This window comes from Aethalodelphis obliquidens, unplaced genomic scaffold, assembly GCF_003676395.1.
Source record: "Aethalodelphis obliquidens isolate GAN/ISIS:26980383/991018 unplaced genomic scaffold, ASM367639v1 scaffold71, whole genome shotgun sequence".
NCBI classification, from domain to species: Eukaryota; Metazoa; Chordata; class Mammalia; order Artiodactyla; family Delphinidae; genus Aethalodelphis; species Aethalodelphis obliquidens.
In genome coordinates, this window is record NW_020838015.1 from 471801 (window position 1) to 490830 (window position 19030).

At 39.4% G+C, this 19030-nt stretch overlaps 1 protein-coding gene and 1 pseudogene across 5 annotated transcripts in view; one reads left to right on the forward strand and one right to left on the reverse strand.

Moving 5' to 3' along the window:
* The window catches only part of SYTL5 (synaptotagmin like 5), a 235472-nt gene that overhangs the window by 111586 nt on the left and 104856 nt on the right, over window positions 1-19030 (forward strand). The window lies entirely within an intron of this gene.
* LOC113611998 (E2F-associated phosphoprotein pseudogene) lies at window positions 3195-4372 on the reverse strand (annotated as a pseudogene).

Consider the following 19030-nt stretch of genomic DNA (forward strand, 5'->3'; position numbering starts at 1 on the left):
GCGGACTCTCAACCACTGCACCACCAGGGAAGCCCACCTCTAACATTTTAGATTTCAGGAATATGACCGTTGTATATCAACAGTTTATCTGAAGGTTCCTATAGTAATAGGAGTTAGGTTTAATTGATTTAACTGTGTAATAAGATTAGGCTGACATGCATTTAATAATTTTTCTAATCATTATTTCATTGCAGAGTAATTAAGCATAACTGGTAAAGATTTCATGTACATATCTAAAATTGATAAAACTTATAATGGCAAGAGATTTTTTAAGTTTTTAAACTCAATAATGCACTAGGATCTATAAAGGGCATCAATATCTACAATATTTTTGTATTCTAAATTCTTAATTCACAATTAAAGAAATATTTAATATCTTCTGATACATTTTTCATTATGGAAGTAGTTATGATTATTATAGAAAATTAGAAAATACATATAATATGAACTTTATAAACTCACATGAGATCCCTCTTCCCAGAGATATTTTCCACTTTTGTTGAATTTGCTTTCTGTTGCTTTTCTTTGTGTACATGTAATTTTCACATAATTGGAACCACATTATATATGTAAGTTTGTATCCTCTATCTTTGCTTAACGTTATTTAATGAACATTTTTGATGTCATTCAAAATTCTTTTGAAGCATCATTTTTATTAGCTGGATAAGATTTCATAACACAGATGTGCAATATTTTAACTTCTAATTTCCATGGACATCCTTATTCTTAAATCTGTCTTAATTTTTTATTACATTATGATTCATATTTTGATTTATACTTCCTTTAAATTGAAAAATTGTTTTCCAGAAATGTGTCCATTTCCTCTTCACCAGACTGTTACATTATATCACTGCCAACATCAGAATTATTGTTATAAATCTTTACTAATTTGATAGTGTCATATGTTAATTTGCATTTATGTGATTATTAGTGTTTTTACATGATTGTTAGCCATTTGTATTCCCTCTTAAGTGGATTTTTTATTCGCATTGTCTATTGTTGGATGTCACTGTTGTTTTAACATTTATTTGTATGAATTTATATTTGGGAAATAATTTCCAAGATTCAGCAAAAATTCATTGAGTACTTACTATGTGCAAGGCATAGGAGATGGAGATGAAGTAATTTCTAGTTTAACAGAAGCAAAGTTATATTTTATTGGATTTTTCAAAGTCTCCACTTTCACAGTAACTTACACAAAGAATATGTCAATTTGATTTAAAATACAAATAACTTACATCTTTGCCAGACTCTACAATTCGTATTTTAAAGGCAGGATTTGCATTCTTCTCTACTTCTGTAACAGTATACATGCTATTTATTGGTATGGAAATTAGGGTAAGTTCAGCTCTGAGCATCAGAAAATCAAAATAACAGTGGCTTAAGTAAGAGAGAAGGATTTTTCTCTTTTTTTACCTTGATGAAGTCATGAGGAAAGCAACCCAGGGCTGGTAATGGTGGCTTCATGCTCATCCGAGGCCCAGGGTCCTTCTAATTGGCTGTTCTGCCCTCTTCAACATGGGCTAACACACCTGTTAAAGTAAAAAATTATTCTGACACTTATTAAAATGGTAAGGAAGACTCTATTCAGGACTATTGCCATAGATTTCAAGACTATCATGAAAAAATAAAAGTAAAAACAAAGACTGTGGTAGTAGGAGAGGGAGATCAGGTTCAACTCCAAATACGGCAAAAGCAGATGCGGACATACAGCCAGTAAGTAGGGTGAGGGGGTCAATTAGTGGAAAATTACTTAAGCGGAGACATTGATGGTAAGGGAATTCTTACTAAATTGACTTAACAGAATTCTTACCGAAGGCAGGCCAGAGTGATGTCAGATATCAAGGGGTAGGGGGGCACGGGATTCTCGCTGAACTGATTTAGTAGGACTCTTACTGAATCTGGGCTCTGCAGGTTGAAGACAGGGTCCCAGGACGAGGTCTAGTCGAAAAGAGACCTCAGAGGAGGCTGTCTAAAGTTTGGTCAAGGGAAGAGTCTGAGTCACACTTCATGGTCCAAGATGGCTGCTCCAGCTCCCATCATACGGCCCTAATTCCAGGCAGCAGGGAGAAGGGACAAGGGCAGAGAAAAAGACAGTTTCCCTTTCCTTAAGGCCATTTCTGAGAGGTTTCACGATGACCTTGCTTACATCCTGTTGGCCAGAGTGTAGTCACATGGCCATACTTAGCTGCATTTTTAAATGTAGCTTTTACTCTGCGTGGCCACGTGAACAACTCACCTTTGGAAGTTTTATGGCTCTAAAAGGGTAAAAGGAATGTTGAGAGACAACCAGCAATTTGAGAAGATGGGTGCAATTAAGATCATGCATCTTACGGATCAGGTTCGTTTACTCCTCAGCACAAATCTCATCTTCCTCTTTATGGACTCTGAAAGCAATTAAATGTCAGTGGTGATTTTCAATGAAGCATTTAACAAAAAGATCATAGCACGTAAAACAACATTTATATTCATCCTCAATGAATGTCAAAGAAACGGTGATTTGACATTTCTTGTACCATGTACTGATAACTAGGAAAACTGCTGAAAGTGTTTTTTGAAATAATCTTTATCTATGGAAATATAAGTCCCCATAAGCATCACCTAAAGAGGTAAATGGGAAAAATTAAGTACTGATAACTGCCTTTGCTGTGCATGTAACTCCTTTTTTGCTGCATTTAAGATTATTTAGTTTACACAAATTCAATTTAGAGACAGTTGAGAAGTAAACTTCAGCTATCTCTTTATAAAAGTTAAAACTAGCATGTACCTGTATTCAGCAGCAGAAGTAGTTTTAAAGAATTTTTCAAGGGCAACATATTCTCTTTAAATTATCTTTTTTGTGTATGAATGCCCAATTTCCTCCCATCAAGTCAATTCTGTCCTTTCATTGTCATAGCAATAATCTTTAAAAGCCCAGTATTTTATCCTTTTTTTTTTGTTTTTTAAAACAAATGCAGGTTTCCTACTTCTTAGTGTACTGATTCTGTCTCCACATCCTCTCTCTCTGAGTAATTTACCATGTGGATAACAGGACTTTCTCCTGGTTTTTTTTTTTTTTTTTTTTTTTAACCTGTAACTCCAGAACATTTTAATTCTAAAGAGCTTTAATAAATAAAAAGCCCCAGTTTCCAAATATCTATCAAAAAGAGAATGAATAACGACTCCCATCAGAGCTGGGGAAAAAATTTTTTTTAAAAAGGAAGGGGAGGGATGAAGGTAGATAACCATTTTTTTTCAAAAAGATAAAGATAAAACACTGCTTCCTCAAATAACCACTGAGAATGTCACTTGAGATGAGTAGGCAGGAGGAATATAACTGTCCATATTTGCCTTGTATACAGTACTGGGCAACTAAATGCCAACTTAGCTATTTAGGAATGGCTTGCTAAAACGTTGAAAAAATGAAAGACTTCATCCTTGTCATAGACCGCCACTTCGGTGGAACATTCAGTGCACATGACTGGGTGACAGATTTCTTCCACATCTGTCTCTGCCTGCTCCGCAGCGTCTTCTTGGTTAGACCTCATCTTCTTATGGCCTCGCCTTTTCTTCCTGTTCTCTGGGGTTTTGTATCTTAGAATCTCTTCTTTGTTGATAGAACAGTTCATTACAAACATTGCTCTGTACTGTGTTTTGTATGATTCATGCCTTTGGTAATCAAGACACAGGGTGGTCATGCAGGTCGCGCAATTCAAGACAGCATCACTATTTGGAAAAGGCTGTTGTTGTTGACGTGGCCGCTGTATTCCAAAACCATGGTAGCCTCTTCTCTGTGTATCGACCCAGGCCTGATCTCTGTCATCTTTTTCAGGATCATATAGCAATTCATCATTTGTTGGAATTCTGTGTTGTTTCTTCTTCTTTTTCTCGGTTACCTGTGCTGCTTTGTCTTCATCCTCAGAATCAGAATCAAAATATATATCGTCATAGTACTTTGTCGGAGCTGTTCCAACTTTCCCATTTCCTGAGGAAGACCCTGTTTCTAGAGAGGATAACTTGTCCTCCATTGTTTTTATGGTGGAATTTAATTCGGCTTCCATTTCTTTTTCAAATTCATCTTCACTAGAGGATTCACTTTCTCCAGTAAGACATTCTCTAAGAAGTTTTCGTTTCTGGTCAGGAGTTCCATATAAAAGCACATCCACCTCGTCTTCAGAACAGTGGCAACTGTCACAGGAATATAAAGCCTCTTTAAAGACATTTAACTACATGGGAATTCCCTGGTGGTCCAGTAGTTAGGACTCCGTGATTCCACTGCTGGGGGCCCGGGTTTGATCCCTGGTCGGGGAACTAAGATCCTGCTCAAAGCCGGCTCCTAGTCACTAGGCTCTTCAGCTGCGTAGGGGTCATAGTCATCTTGGAGGCGGTTCATGGCGGCCTGCCCCCTCCGATACCGTCCACAGGCGTCGGCAGAGTACCTGCTTTCTCCTCAAGTCCCTTTCCTAAAGCGCTCCAGCACTACTCTCTCCTGTTTTGTTTTGTTTTTTGCGGTACGCGGGCCTCTCACTGTTGTGGCCTCTTCCGTTGCGCAGCAACAGGCTCCGGACGCGCAGGCTCAGCGGCCATGGCTCACGGGCCCAGCCGCTCCACGGCATGTGGGATCTTCCCGGACGGGGGCACGAACCCGCGTCCCCTGCATCGGCAGGCAGACTCTCAACCACTGCGCCACCAGGGAAGCCCAGTGATCCTAATTTTTAACATCTCAGACAAGATGGCACAGTAATGGTCCAGTGCTATTTACTATGCCCACTCTGTGCTTAAATGCTATATTTAACTTAAACCAATATATCCAGCGTGCTATCATTCCACCATGTAATCAATATAAAATTGTTAAAGAGATATTATACATTATTATTTTTTGGGGGGGAGGGGGGGTTCGCGGGCCTCTCACTGTTGTGGCCTCTCCCGTTACGGAGCACAGGCTCCGGACGCGCATGCTCAGCGGCCATGGCTCACGGGCCCAGCCGCTCCGCGGCACATTGGATCTTCCCAGACCAGGGCACGAACCTGTGTCCCCTGCATCGGCAGGCGGACTCTCAACCACTGCGCCACAAGGGAAGCCCTCTCCTGGTTTTTAAAAATTTATTGGAGTATAGTTGATTTACAGTGTTGTGTTTAATTTCCACTGTATAGCACAGTGACTCAGTTCTACATGTATATATATTCTTTTTCATATTTTCCATTATGGTTTATCACAGGATATGCTTCCCTGTGCTATACAGTAGGACCTTGTTATTTATCCATCTATATATAATAGTTTGCATCTGCTAACCCCAAACTCCCCATACTTCCCTCTCCCATCCTCCTCCCCCTTGGCAACCACAAGTCTGCTCTCTACATTTGTGAGTCTGTTTTTGTTTCATAGATATGTTCATTTGTGTCATATTTTAGATTCCACATATAAGTGATGTCGAATGATATTTGTCTTTCTCTTTCTGGCTTATTTTGATTTCTCTAGGTCCATCCATGTTGCTGCGAATGGCATTATTTCGTTCTTTTTTATGGCTGTGTCGTATTCCATTGTATGTATGTACCACATCTTTATCCATTTGTCTGTCGATGGACATTTAAGATGTTTCCATGTCTTGGCTATTGTAAACAGTGCTGCTATGAACATAGGGGTGCGTGTATCTTTTTGAATTATAGTTTTGTCTGCGTATATGCCCAGGAGTGGGATTGCTGGGTCGTATGGCAACTCTAGTTTCTTGAGGAACCTTCATACTGTTCTCCATAGTGGCTGCACCAACTTACATTCCCACCAACAGTGTAAGAGGGTCCCCTTTCTCCATACCCTCTCCAGCATTTATTATTTGTAGACTTTTTAATGATGGTCCTTCTGACTGGTGTGAGCTAGTGCCTCACTGCAGTTTGGATTTGCATTTCTCTAATAATTAGCGATGATGAGCATCTTTCTACTGTTCTTGATACTCAAGAAAGGTATCCTTTGGGTTTCAGATTAGTAGAATACGTCCTTGTTTCTTGTCAGGCCAGGAAATTGAGATGATATTTATTTCAAGGTGTTCCCAGGTGGAAGACTTGGTTTGATAGTTACATATGAGATCAATTTCTGCTATGATTTTAAGACTATAGATAATAAACAGTTGCCTGTCTGTTCACGTGGCTTTGAGAGATCTCCTGGTACGTTCCTATGAGCCAAGTGTTTTACTACCGGAAAGTGCTTGGTATCATCTGCAGACATGACTATTTCACAGTGCCCCCTCTCCTTGAGACACTTTCTTTTCTTTTTTCTTTCTTTGGCCGCACTGTGCAGCTTGCAGGAACTTAGTTCCTTGGCCAGGGATTCAACCCGGGCCCAGGACAGTGAAAGCGTAGAGTCCTAACCACTGGACCACCAGGGAATTCCCAAGACGATTTCTAAACACAATTAAATCGACACAAATCGCAAGTTTTCTTTCTTTCTTTTTAAAAAAGATTTATTATTTATTTATTTATTTTTTAGTTTTTGGCTGTGTCGGGTCTTAGTTGTGGCATGCAGGATCTTCATCGAGGCATGTGGGATCTTTCATTGCAGGATGCAGCCTCTTTGTTGCGGCACGCAGGCTACTCTAGTTGTGGCGTGCAGGTTTTCTGTTCTCTAGTTGCGGCGCGCAGGCTCCAGGGCACGTGGGCTCTGTAGTTTGCAGCATGCAGCTCTCTAGTTGAGGCACATGAGCTTAGTAGTTGTGGTGTGTGGGCTTAGTTGCCCCGAGGCATGTGGGATCTTAGTTCCCCAACCAGCGATTGAGCCTGCGTCCCCTACATTGTAGGGCGGATTCTTTACCAGTGTACCACCAGGGAAGTCCAAAGATTTCTTTATTTAGTCAAGCGTTCTTTCAATTCTGTTCCTTATTTACGTTCTGTGAAGTAGCTTTCTATCTGAGTGAAATTTTTCCCCAATTCTTGGATGGTCTTGATTGTTTTTAATAGCCTTTGACTTGAAAACTAATCAAAAGCTTTATAAAGTTTATAGCGGTGTTTGTTGAGGAACAGTTCTGTTGGGGATTATTTGTCATGAAAGACTTTGTGATAAGAGCCGACTTGGGCAGGTGGCATTTAGTGGGAGAAGCAGGGCAGGCAGAAGAAGCCCTTCATGTTTACTGAGGCTGAACTTTGTGTTCAGCCTGGCTTTGCACAACTAGGAAAGCAATAGCAGTCCTTAATATAAATACAGTGTTCTTTCTGAGCAACAATATTTTAATACATTGAGAGGCAATGAGGGGAGCCTGGTGTAGGAAAAAGAACAGATTTGGGAAAATAAAACTCTGGATCTGAATCGACTGCACCACTTAATAGCCCTGTGAAGTTTCCTTTCTGAGATTCGACTTTCTTATCTATAAAATCAGAATCATAATGTCTTTCTCATGGGTTACTGTCAACATTTAAGAGCATGATACTTAAAACAGAGTGCCCGTCATTATTGTGGCTAAGCCTTATGATGGTTAGCTTTTAATAATAGGTTCTACACACAGAATCTACAATCAAAATGAAAAAGTCACATTTTTGTATTCGGAGTACGGGAAGGAGGTCTGGTCACATCTGGATTTTCCTTAGGCAAATATGAAATAGCCCCAGTGTTGACGGCATTGCCTCTGGATGTGAACAAAAGACAGGAGTGGTAGGAGGCATGCAACCGTTGGCATCAGGCTGCTGTGACATTATTCTGCCCGCATATGTTATTTCAAGTGATTTTTGTCTCATGGTTTCTGGTTCGGGCAATACTTTTCGTTAGTCACCATGGTTTTGCTCTCTTGAAGGAATATGAAACTCTAGCTTTAGACAGGGATTTAGCCGGCAGGCACTGCAGCAGAGGCTGAAGCAAAACCTGATAGCAGCATCTTTGCAAGTGTACAATAATAAAAAGAGCTAATATTTACAGAGTTCTTATTGTATTTGTTTGGGAAATAAGTTTGGCTGTGGGTGACAGAGACACGTTTTAATTATGGCTTAAACAAGATGGAAACGTAATACATTGCTCTCTAATGGAAAAGTCTGGGCTGTTCGGCGGATTTGTGACGTTGTTAATGGTGGCTCCATTATAACATGGGTCTGGGTGCCTTGTCTTCTGTAGTTCTACCATCTTGAGAGTTTGGCGCTTCATCCAAGGTGGCTCACCCCTATGTTCTCATCCCAGCCTCTGGGAAGGAAGAAGGGTTCGAGGGACAGGGATACCGCTTTTCCATTAGGGCCATGACCTAGAGGTTGCCTGTATCATTTCTGATCACATCGCATTGGCCAACATTTAGTCTCATGGCAAAACTAACTGCAGGTCATGCTGGGAAATATAGTCTTTACTCTGAGTGGCCATGAGCCTAGCTAAACATTCCACTAATAGAGAAATGGAGAAGACAGATTTGGAGACGCATACTAGAATGGTCTAGTCCACAACTACTGTGTGCCAAGCTGTGCTTCACACTTTACTTATGCTCACGACAGCATCATCTTACTTAATGGTCCCAAGAAACCTATGAGGTTGTAACTACTATGATTTTTTTTTTTTACGCAGGGAATATTTCGAGACACAGGTTAAGTCTCTTTAAGTCTTGAGACAGAGAGGCTAAGTAATTTTCTTAAAGTCTCCAAGGAAATAAGGGGCAAGGCCAGGATTTGAACCCAAGGAGTCTGACTTCAGAGCCTTATGCTCTGGACCGCTGTACAGTCCACGCTTGCTCATTATTTCTCTTGAGCCTTGATGTGCTCTGCTAGATGAGATTGAGGAAGGATTGTGTAAAGATGTCAAGGAATCAAAGAAGCTTTGTGAAGCTTCTGTGGCTTCCTCTTCCAGGCAGCTAATTGCTTCTCTTCTAAAATTCCTAGCGTATTTGATGCAAAATAGTGTTCAGGATAATTAGGTCTAGACAGGGTAATAGAAGAAAAGTAACGCCACACACAAGTGACAGGAATTTTAATGAAAGCAATTCCTGATTTGAAAGGAATGTGTCTGTGCAGTGATAAAGCAAGCAGTCTTTGTAATGCATTGAACATTTTTGATGATGGGATAGAAAGAAAATGATTTCAGTATATCACTGGAATATAGAAATGAAAATATTCTAGCATTCAACTACAGTTGAGATCGTTCATCTCTTCAGTCTTTAGGATTTCAACTCTATATAGGTCATCAGTTCGCATGTTAATACACATGTATCTGTGTAGCAACAAGGAAACATAAAGAATAAACTGATATTTTAAAATACAAGGACATCCTGAGTTTATCTCAGATAAAGAATTGGTGTTAGCTGGAAGTAAATGTCTTCAACAACTTTTTTCCTTTTTCTTTTTCTTTGTATTTTTTTAAATTGAAGTATAGTTGATTTATAACGTGTTAGTTTTGGGTGTACAGTGTACAGCTCACCGTTGGCTGATGGCTGCAATTGCTGATGACTGTGACATCCTTTGTTTACTGATACGGCAGGCGATGTTCCATTTATTAACAGCGGAGTGCTTCAGTTATACATGTATATGTGTATCTATTCTTTTTCAGATTCTTTTCCAGTATAGGTTATTACAAGATATGAATATAGTTTCCTATGCTATACAGTACATCCTTGTTGTTTATTTTATATATAATAGTGTGTATCTGTTAATCCCAAACTCCTAATTTATCCCTACTCCCCTTTACCCTTTGGTAGCCATAAGTTTGTTTTCTATGTCGGTCAGTTTATTTCTGTTTTGTAAATAAGTTGATTGGTATCATTTTTTAAGATTTCACATATAAGTGATATATTGCATTTGTCTTTCTCTGTCTGACTTACTTCACTTAGTATGATCATCTCTAGGTCCATCCATGTTGCTGCAAATGGCATTATTTCATTCTTTTTTATGGCTGAGTAATATCTTTTTCATAATATTCTTTCTCTTTGTATTCTTCATTACTTTTTAACAGTTGATTTGGGGCCATATTTACCTCTACTACACGTTTTCATCCATCTCCAGTATTCTTTGTTTCTTTTCAGGTAAGAACAAAGAGAGGAAATGGTTAGACTTTAAACGTTTTCAAGAATCACAATAGTTTTGCTTTGTCAACAAAAATGTAGGAATGAGGTTAAGGAAGATGGGAAAAGTTCTAAAAATCCTTACCAAGTAATTAAGAACAGTCTGTAGTTTTCTCAGGCTCATATTACTTTTTCGAAATGTGTTTGATTTCAGTTTTAGCAAATTTGAATTTGAATTCTTAGCCGATCTAGCATTGTACATTTTTCTCTTCTCATTCTCTTTTTTAATAATAATGGCATCATATTGTAAAGGACTCTATAATTCATGAAGCACACTACCATGCTTAATTGCCTCTGGCTCTCACAAACACCCTCGGAGGAAGATAGGAAAGGAATTACCATCTTCATTTTGAAGTTGAAGTACTGAGACCCAGAGAGATTAACTGGAATGCCCAGTGATACCTAGTATGGCTGAGATTTTCTCCCCCCACCCACTCCCTTTCTTTCTCCCTTCTTCCCTCCTCCTTTCTCCTTCTCTGTCACTCACCAGCTTTTGCTTATGCTCTCTTTTATTCATTCAATTAAATGATAGCTATTATGTTCCCAGCACTGCTTATGTGCTATAAAATGCAAAGCTGAACAAAACAGATACAGTCTTACCCTTGTGGAGATTACAGAGGAGTTGGCAAGACATTAAACCGGTAAAAACAGCCAAATAAATGTACAATTAAAAATTATGGTAAGTGCTGTAAAGAAAAAGAACACAGTTCTCTGAGTTAGAATAAGATGGGAATCTGTGGTAGATTTGGTAATCAGAGAAAGCCACTCTGGGGGAACAGCAGTAAAGCTGAAATAAAAGAATATATCGAAGCCAGCTAGATGAAGAACTAGGCTATACATTTATGAGTCAGGGCACGCTAAATGATGCTGTAAGAACAGCCCCAAATTCTTAGTGCCTTATAACAATGAAGCTTTATTTGTATCTCATGCTACATGTCCATAACAAGATGGCTAGGGACTCTCTTTCATGGCATCCTCAGACCAGGACTCAAACTTACAGGGTACACACTATTTGGGACATTGCCATTCTTCATGCAAAGAAGAGGGTTTGTCATAAACCATGCACTTGCTCTTATAGCTTTTTTACCTGGAGTCACATATCACATTTCATGGACCAGTGTGAGTCATGTTACCACATCTAATGTCAGGAGGGCAGGGATCTGCAGTCCCAAGTTGTTCCACTTTCCCAGCCTCCCTTGCAGCTAATGGTGATGCTGTGACAATGTCTGGTCAAGGGAACCTAAGGAGGACTTCATTAGGGAAGTCCTTCTTGATGGAAGGAATTCTGAATCAATTTTTGCTTTTCTATTAAGATACAGGTGTAACTGACACGCCCTCCCTATTCTTCCTGCCTTAAACTTGGATGCTCTGCTGAAGATGCCTGGCCATTTTACATAAGAATGATGAGCCATACCTTGAAGATAGGGGACCATCACAATGAAATGAATTCTTAATGACCTGATTTTGCAGCTGAGCTAATACAAGCAACTACCTAATTCTGGATTTCTTATATGTGGGGGGAAGAAATGAAACCAATTTTTTAAGCCTGTTACTTGGAACCAGAAGCATTTCTAGCTTATGTGGATGAGAGAGATGAACAGATACCGTGCTTATGTTGCAGGAAGGGGGACCCCTTCCAGGGCCCGAGAGTGGGCTCTTGTCTAACACTCGGAAAAGAATTGTCCGAGGAGACACACGTGCTGACAAAGCAAGAGACTTTATTGGGAAGGGGCGCCTGGGCGGAGAGCAGCAGGGTAAGGGAGCCCAGGAGAACTGCTCTGCCACGTGGCTCCCAGTCTCGGGTTTTATGGTGATGGGGTTAGCTTCCGAGTTGTCTTTGGCCAATCATTCTGACTCAGGGTCCTTGCTGGTGGTGCACACATCCCTCAGCCAAGATGAATTCCAGCAAGGAGGATTCTGGGAGGTTGGTAGGACATATGGACTTGCGTCTCCTTTCATCTCCTTTTGACCTTTCCCGAATTCTTCCGGTTGGTGGTGGCTTGTTCTGTATTCCTTACCAGGATCTCCTGTTGTAAAATAACTCATGCAGATGGTTACTGTGGTGCCTGGCCAGGGTGGGCAGTTTCAGTCAGTGTTTCCTCTAATACTTACAGCCCAGAAACTCACCTTTCTCAGATACCTTCCTGAGACTGGACCAGCAATGCAGGAACCAAATGAGGTCCACCTTGCTTTGTGAGTGGGGGCTAGTAAAGCAGAGGAAAGAGACATCTTCCATCCTGTTCCTCTCTCCTAGCTCCCTGTACTTCCCTTTCTCCTTGGTACTTATTCTCCAATTGCACACTTTCTTTTCCTGGCTGCAGTTACCCTCCCATTATCCTTTCTCTTCTTCTTGAGCGTCTGAAAATCGTTGTGTCCATTTAAGGTGAAATTATCCTAGATATGATTGAATTAGGTCAATTTCTCAGAGATTTGAAAAACCAGTAAGCTGGGACTCAGGATGGGAAAGAACTGGATACTGGCCCTACGTAGCTAAGGTGCATATCAAAGGAATGATTTCAACGAGCCCGGACTCTTGCATCTTCCCATACATAGAAAACCACTAAATTCATTAACTTGAGATGTTTGGTTGGTTTTCTTTACTTAACGGTAATCTTTTGATGTTCCGACTACCTGTTTTTTGTTTGTGTGTTTGTTTTTTTGTGTTTTGCAAAACTTCTATATTTCCTGAGTCCTCCTTTCCCTCTTCTGAGCAGCCCCTCAGAGCTATCTGAGAGGCTGCCTCCTGGGCTTAAATCCTCAGAAAGTCTGCCAAATAAAACAATTCTCAACTTTTAGGTTATGCATTTTCTTGAGTCGATGTGCTTAATATTTGATGCCGGCCTATGGAATTCTCCCCAGCTTTTTCCATAGTCTCAGAGTTAGCTCTCAGGATATGTGGGACAATTAACACCGATTGCCTTAGGAATTCCCAATTGGTGTGTTTGGACCTTGAAGTTCTTGCTTCCCTGTGGCCTGATTTATACAGAGTCCCAAGTCTTTTCAGACTCTAGAACTGGGAGCTCAGTGAAACCCAATTGCTAAATGAAGTCCTGTGAATAGAACACAAAGAAAGATGCAATATAAATGTTTGACTTTATGGCCATAATTTCTCCAAGTGGTCTCGCCCACTGTAGGTAAGGAGCTGCTAAGTGGTTAAACTTCAGGCACCTGATCATAGAATTTATTTCCGGAAGAGAATTAGTCTCTTGGAGTATCCTGCAATACTTCCTGTTCTCAGTTTCTTATTCTTTGGCCCACCAGCCTACTGGGATAGGACTCAGTCTAGGATCGTTCTTTGTTTTACTCATTTTGATCACGGTGTTTCGTTATCATTGTTGCATGAATTGTTACAGGCAGTGTTTTATTTCTCCCGTGCCCTGAGGTGTTTAAAGGTCTGTTATGCTCTTCCAAATAATACAACTGCAATCTTCAAATGAGAACTCATCCTGTTATTTTAAAACTTGTAGCCTTTACAGGTTTTCAAAAGTAAATTGTGTGGAACTTTTCTTACACTCAATTTCAGGAGCCAGTTGCTCACGAAAAAAGGACATAAAGATGCTTTGTAAGCTCTAAATAAGGGATTAGAAAAGCATGTGTTGTGGGTTCTGGTCATTTGTGTTCAGTTGGACAAGAGAGTGAGGACTCTTTTTTTCTTTTCTATTATGGTTTATTACAGGATATTGAATATAGTTCCCTGTGCTATACAGTAGGACCTTATTGTTTATCTATTTTATATATAGTACAATAGTTTCTATATGCTAACATCAAACTCCTAATTTATCCCTCCCCCAGGCTCTTTTCCTTCTGGTGACCATAAGTTTGTTTTCTATGTTTGTGAGTCTGTTTCTGTTTCATAAATAAGTTCATTTGTGTCATATTTTAGATTCCATGTATAAGTGATATCAAATGGTATTTGTCTTTCTGACTTACTTCACTCAGTATGGTAATCTCTAGGTGCTGCCAATGGCATTATTCTTTTTTATGGCTGAGTAGTATTCCATTGTGTGTGTGTGTGCGTGTGTGTATCACATCTTCTTTATCCATTAATCTGTCAAGGGATATTTAGGTTGCTTCCATGTCTTGCCTATTGTAAATAGTGCTGCTATAGACATTGGGGTGCATGTGTCTTTTCAAATTAGAGTTTTCATCTTTTCCAGACATATGCCCAGGAATGGGAATGCCAGATCATATGGCCACTATATTTTTAGTTTTTTTAAAAAATTGAAGTACAGCTGATTTACAACGTTGTGTTAGTTTCTACTGTACAGCAAAGTGATTAAGTTATACATTATATATATATATATATATATATATATTCTTTTTTATAGTCTTTTCCATTATGGTTTATCACAGGATGTGGAATATAGTTCCCTGTGCTATACAGTAGGACCTTGTTGTTTATCCTAGAGTGAGGACTTAATAGTGCCCTGTATGGCTGCCTGTTGCAGCAGATGAATCATCTTGCATCATCTGTCCTCTTCTTGACTGACATCAAGGATACTGGGAGTCCTTAGTGGGTGTCCTGTTTTGACTCATTTTCGTATCTGAAGTACAGAATGCCTAGCACACAATAGGCACTCAATAAATGCTCACTGGATGAATGAATGAGACAAAGAACCGTAGGTTTTTGGAAACCTCACTTTTAAAATTCTCCATTTATGAATCTCTCATTAGGCTAGGAATTAAAAGACTTGCTTTCTGATTTTATCTCTACTGCTTACTATCGTTAACATGAGGCTCATAATATCTCATAAACTACTTTGAAGGCCCAAAAGAGGTAATAGTTTTAAACATTTAAGGATCTTATGATCTAGCACAGAATTGAGTCCTGAGCAGTATATATAAGAAACTAAAGCCATCGCTCCTGCCTTTGGGGAGATGCTAATCTAGTTGGGTATAACAAAGCAGAGAACCACAAGTGTAGAAGGAGGTGGTATGAGATGTGTGTGATGATCCTGGGATGTCTGGGGGTATTTTTGTTTGTCTGTTTTTGGTTTTTTCTGGAAGTGTATTGAAGGAGGGAATGGAGCTGGATAACAAAAGAATGGCATGTCTGTGAAGCATTTAAGTGGGAGTGAACCTTTCTTCTAGAGGAGTGTTTTCCAAATGTGGCAGTGCATTAGAATACATAGGGAAGCTTTAAAAAAAATCATTGCATGGGCCACATCTCAAACCGATTATACCAGAATCTGTGGGGATGAGAGGTGGGAAACAGTACTTTTTTTTTTTTTTAATACATCTTTATTGGAGTATATTTGCTTTACATTGTTGTGTTAGTTTCTGCTGTATAACAAAGTGAATCAGCTATATGTATACATATATCTCCATGTCCCCTCCCTCTTGAATCTCCCTCCCACCCTCCCTGTCCCACCCCTCTAGGTGGACACAGAGCACCGAGCTGATCTCCCTGTGCTATGCGGCTGCTTCCCACTAGCTATCTATTTTACATTTGGTAGTGTATATATGTCCATGCCACTCTCTCACTTCATCCCAGCTTCCCCTTGCCCTCAAGTCCATTCTCTACATCTGCGTCTTTATTCCTGCCCTGCCACTAGGTTCATCAGTACCGCTTTTTATATGTTTTAGCATACGGTATTTGTTTTTCTCCTTCTGACTTACTTCAGTCTGTATGACAGATTCTAGGTCCATCTACCTCACTACAAATAAGTCAATTTTGTTCCTTTTTATGGCTGAGTAATATTCCATTGTATATATGTGCCACATCTTCTTTATCCATTCATATGTCAGGGGACACTTAGGTTGCTTCCATGCCCTGGCTATTGTAAATAGAGCTGCAATGAACATTGTGGTACATGACTCTTTTTGAATTATGGTTTTCTAAGGGTATATGCCCAGTAGTGGGATTGCTTGGTCATATGGTAGTTCTATTGTTAGTTTCTTATGGAACCTCCATACTGTTCTCTGTAGTGGTTGTACCAATTCACATTCCCACCAACAGTGCAGGAGGTTCCCTTTTCTCCACACCCTCTCCAGCATTTATTGTTTCTAGATTTTTTGGTGATGGCCATTCTCTGGTGTGAGGTGATACCTCATTGTAGTTTTGATTTGCATTTTTCTAATGATTAGTGGTGTTGAACATCTTTTCATGTATTTGTTGGCCAGCTGTATATCTGCTTTGGAGAAATGTCTATTTAGGTCTTCTGCGCATTTTTGGATTGGGTTGTTTGTTTTTGTGATATTGAGCATGAGCTGCTTGTATATTTTGGAGATTAATCCTTTGTTAGTTGCTTCGTTTGCAAATATTTTTTCCCATTCTAAGGGTTGTCTTTTCATCTTGTTTATGGTTTCCTTTGCTGTGCAAAAGCTTTTATCTTTCATTAGGTCCCATTTGTTTATTTTTGTTTTTATTTCCCTTACTCTGGGAGGTGGGTCAAAAAGGATCTTGTGATTTATGTCATAGAGTGTTCTGCCTATGTTTTCCTCTAAGAGTTTGATAGTGTCTGGCCTTACATTTAGGTCTTTAATCCATTTTGAGCTTATTTTTGTATATGGTGTTAGGGAGTAATCTAATCTCATACTTTTACATGTACCTGTCCAGTTTTCCCAGCACCACTTATTGAAGAGGCTGTCCTTTCTCCACTGTACACTCCTGCCTCCTTTATCAAAGATAAGGTGACCATATGTGTGTGGGTTTATCTCTGGGCTTTCTATCCTGTTCCATTGATCTATATTTCTGTTTTTGCGCCAGTACCATACTGTCTTGATTACTGTAGATTTCTGGTATAGTCTGAAGTCATGGAGCCTGATTCCTCCAGCTCCGTTTTTCTTTCTCAAGATTGCTTTGGCTATTCAGGGTCTTTTGTGTTTCTATACAAAGTGTAAAATTTCTTCTTCTGTGAAATATGCCATTGGTAATTTGATATGGATTGCACTGAACCTGTAGATTGCTTTGGGTAGTACAGTCATTTTCACAATATTGATTCTTCTAATCCAGGAGCACTGTATATCTCTCCATCTGTTTATGTTATCTTTGATTTCTTTCATCAGTGTTTTATAGTTTTCTGAGTACAGGTCTTTTGCCTCTTTAGGTAGGTCTATTCCTAGGTGTTTTAATCTTTTTGTTGTGATGGTAAATGGGATTGTTTCCCTGATTTCTCATTTTGATCTTGCATTGTTAGTGTATCGGAATGCAAGAGATTTCTGTGTATTAATTTTGTATCCTGCACCCTTACCAAATTCATTGATTAGTTCTAGTAGTTTTCTGGTGGCATCTTTAGGATTTTCTGTGTATAGTGTCATGTCATCGGCAAACAGTGACAGTTTTACTTCTTCTTTTCCAATTTGTTTTCCTTTTATTTCTTTTTCTTCTCTGATTGCTGTGGCTAGGACTTCCAGTACTATGTTGAATAATACTGATGAGAGTGGACATCCTTGTCTTGTTCCTGATCTTAGAAGAAATGCTTTCAGTTTTTTACCATTGAGAATGATGTTTGCTGTGGATTTGTCATATATGGCTTTCATTATGTTGCGGTAGGTTCCCTCTATACTTCCTTTCTGGAGAGTTTTCATTATAAATGGGTGTTGAATTTTGTCAAAAGCTTTTTCTGTATCTATTGAGATGATCATATGGTTTTTATACTTTAATTTGTTAATATGGTGTATCACACTGATTGTTCTGTGTATAATGAAGAATCCTTGCATCCCTGGGATAAATCCCACTTGATCATGGTATATGATCCTTTTAATGTATTGTTGGATTCTGTTTGTTAGTACTTTGTTGAGGAATTTTGTGCCTATGTTCTTCAATGATGTTGGTCTATAATTTTCTTCGTTTTTAATACCTTTGTCTGGTTTGGGTATCCAGGTGATGGTGGCCTCGTAGAATGAGTTTGGGAGTGTTCCTCCCTCTGCAATTTTTTGCAGGAGTTTGGGAAGGATAGATGTTACCTTTTCTCTAAATGTTTGATAGAATTTGCCTGTGAAGCCATCTGGTCCTGGACTTTTGTTTGTTGGAAGATTTTTAATTACAGTTTCAATTTCATTACCTGTGGTTGGTCTGTTTATATTTTCTAATTCTTCCTGGTTCAATCTTGGAAGGTTGTAGTTTTCCAAGAATTTGTCCATTTCTTCCAGGTTGTCCATTTTATTGGCATATAGTTGCTTGTAGTAGTCTCTTATGACCTTTTGTATTTCTGCAGTGTCAGTTGTAATCTCTTCTTTTTCATTTCTAATTTTATTGATTTGAGTCCTCTCCTTTTTTTTCTTGATAAGTCTGGCTAAAGGTTTACCAATTTTGTTTATCTTCTCAAAGAACCAGCTTTTAGTTTTATTGATCTTGCTGTTGTTTCTTTGTTTTTAATTCATTTATTTCTGCTCTGATCTTTATGATATCTTTTCTTCTACTAACTTTGGGTTTTGTTTGTTCGTCTTTCTCTACTTCCTTTAGGTATAAGATTAGATTGTTTATTTGAGATTTTTGTTGTTTCTTGAGGAGAACTTGAATTGCTATGAACTTCCCTCTTAGAACTTCTTTTGCTCCGTCCCATAGGTTTTGGATTGTCGTGTTTTTGTTGTCATTTGTTTCTCGGTTTCTTTTTTGTTTTTCTTTTTTTGCGGTACGCGGGCCTCTCACTGTTGTGGCCTCTCCCGTTGCGGAGCACAGGCTCCGGACGCGCAGGCTCAGCGGCCATGGCTCACGGGCCCAGCCGCTCCGCGGCATGTGGGATCTTCCCGGACCGGGGCACGAACCCGCGTCCCCTGCATCGGCAGGCGGACTCCCAACCACTGCGCCACCAGGGAAGCCCTGTTTTCTTCAGTGATCTCTTGGTTATTTAGCAGGGCGCTGTTTCTCTCAGTGTATTTGTGTTTTTTTCTGTTTTTCTCCCCTGTAATTGATTTCTAATCTCATAGCATTGTGGTCGGAAAAGGTGCTCAATACTATTTCAATTTTCTTAAATTTTCCAAGGCTTGATTTGTGACCCAAGATGTGATCTATTCTGGGGAATGTTCTGTGTGCACTTGAGAAGAAAGTATATTCTTCTGCTTTCAGGGGGAATGTCCTAAAAATATCAGTTAAGTCT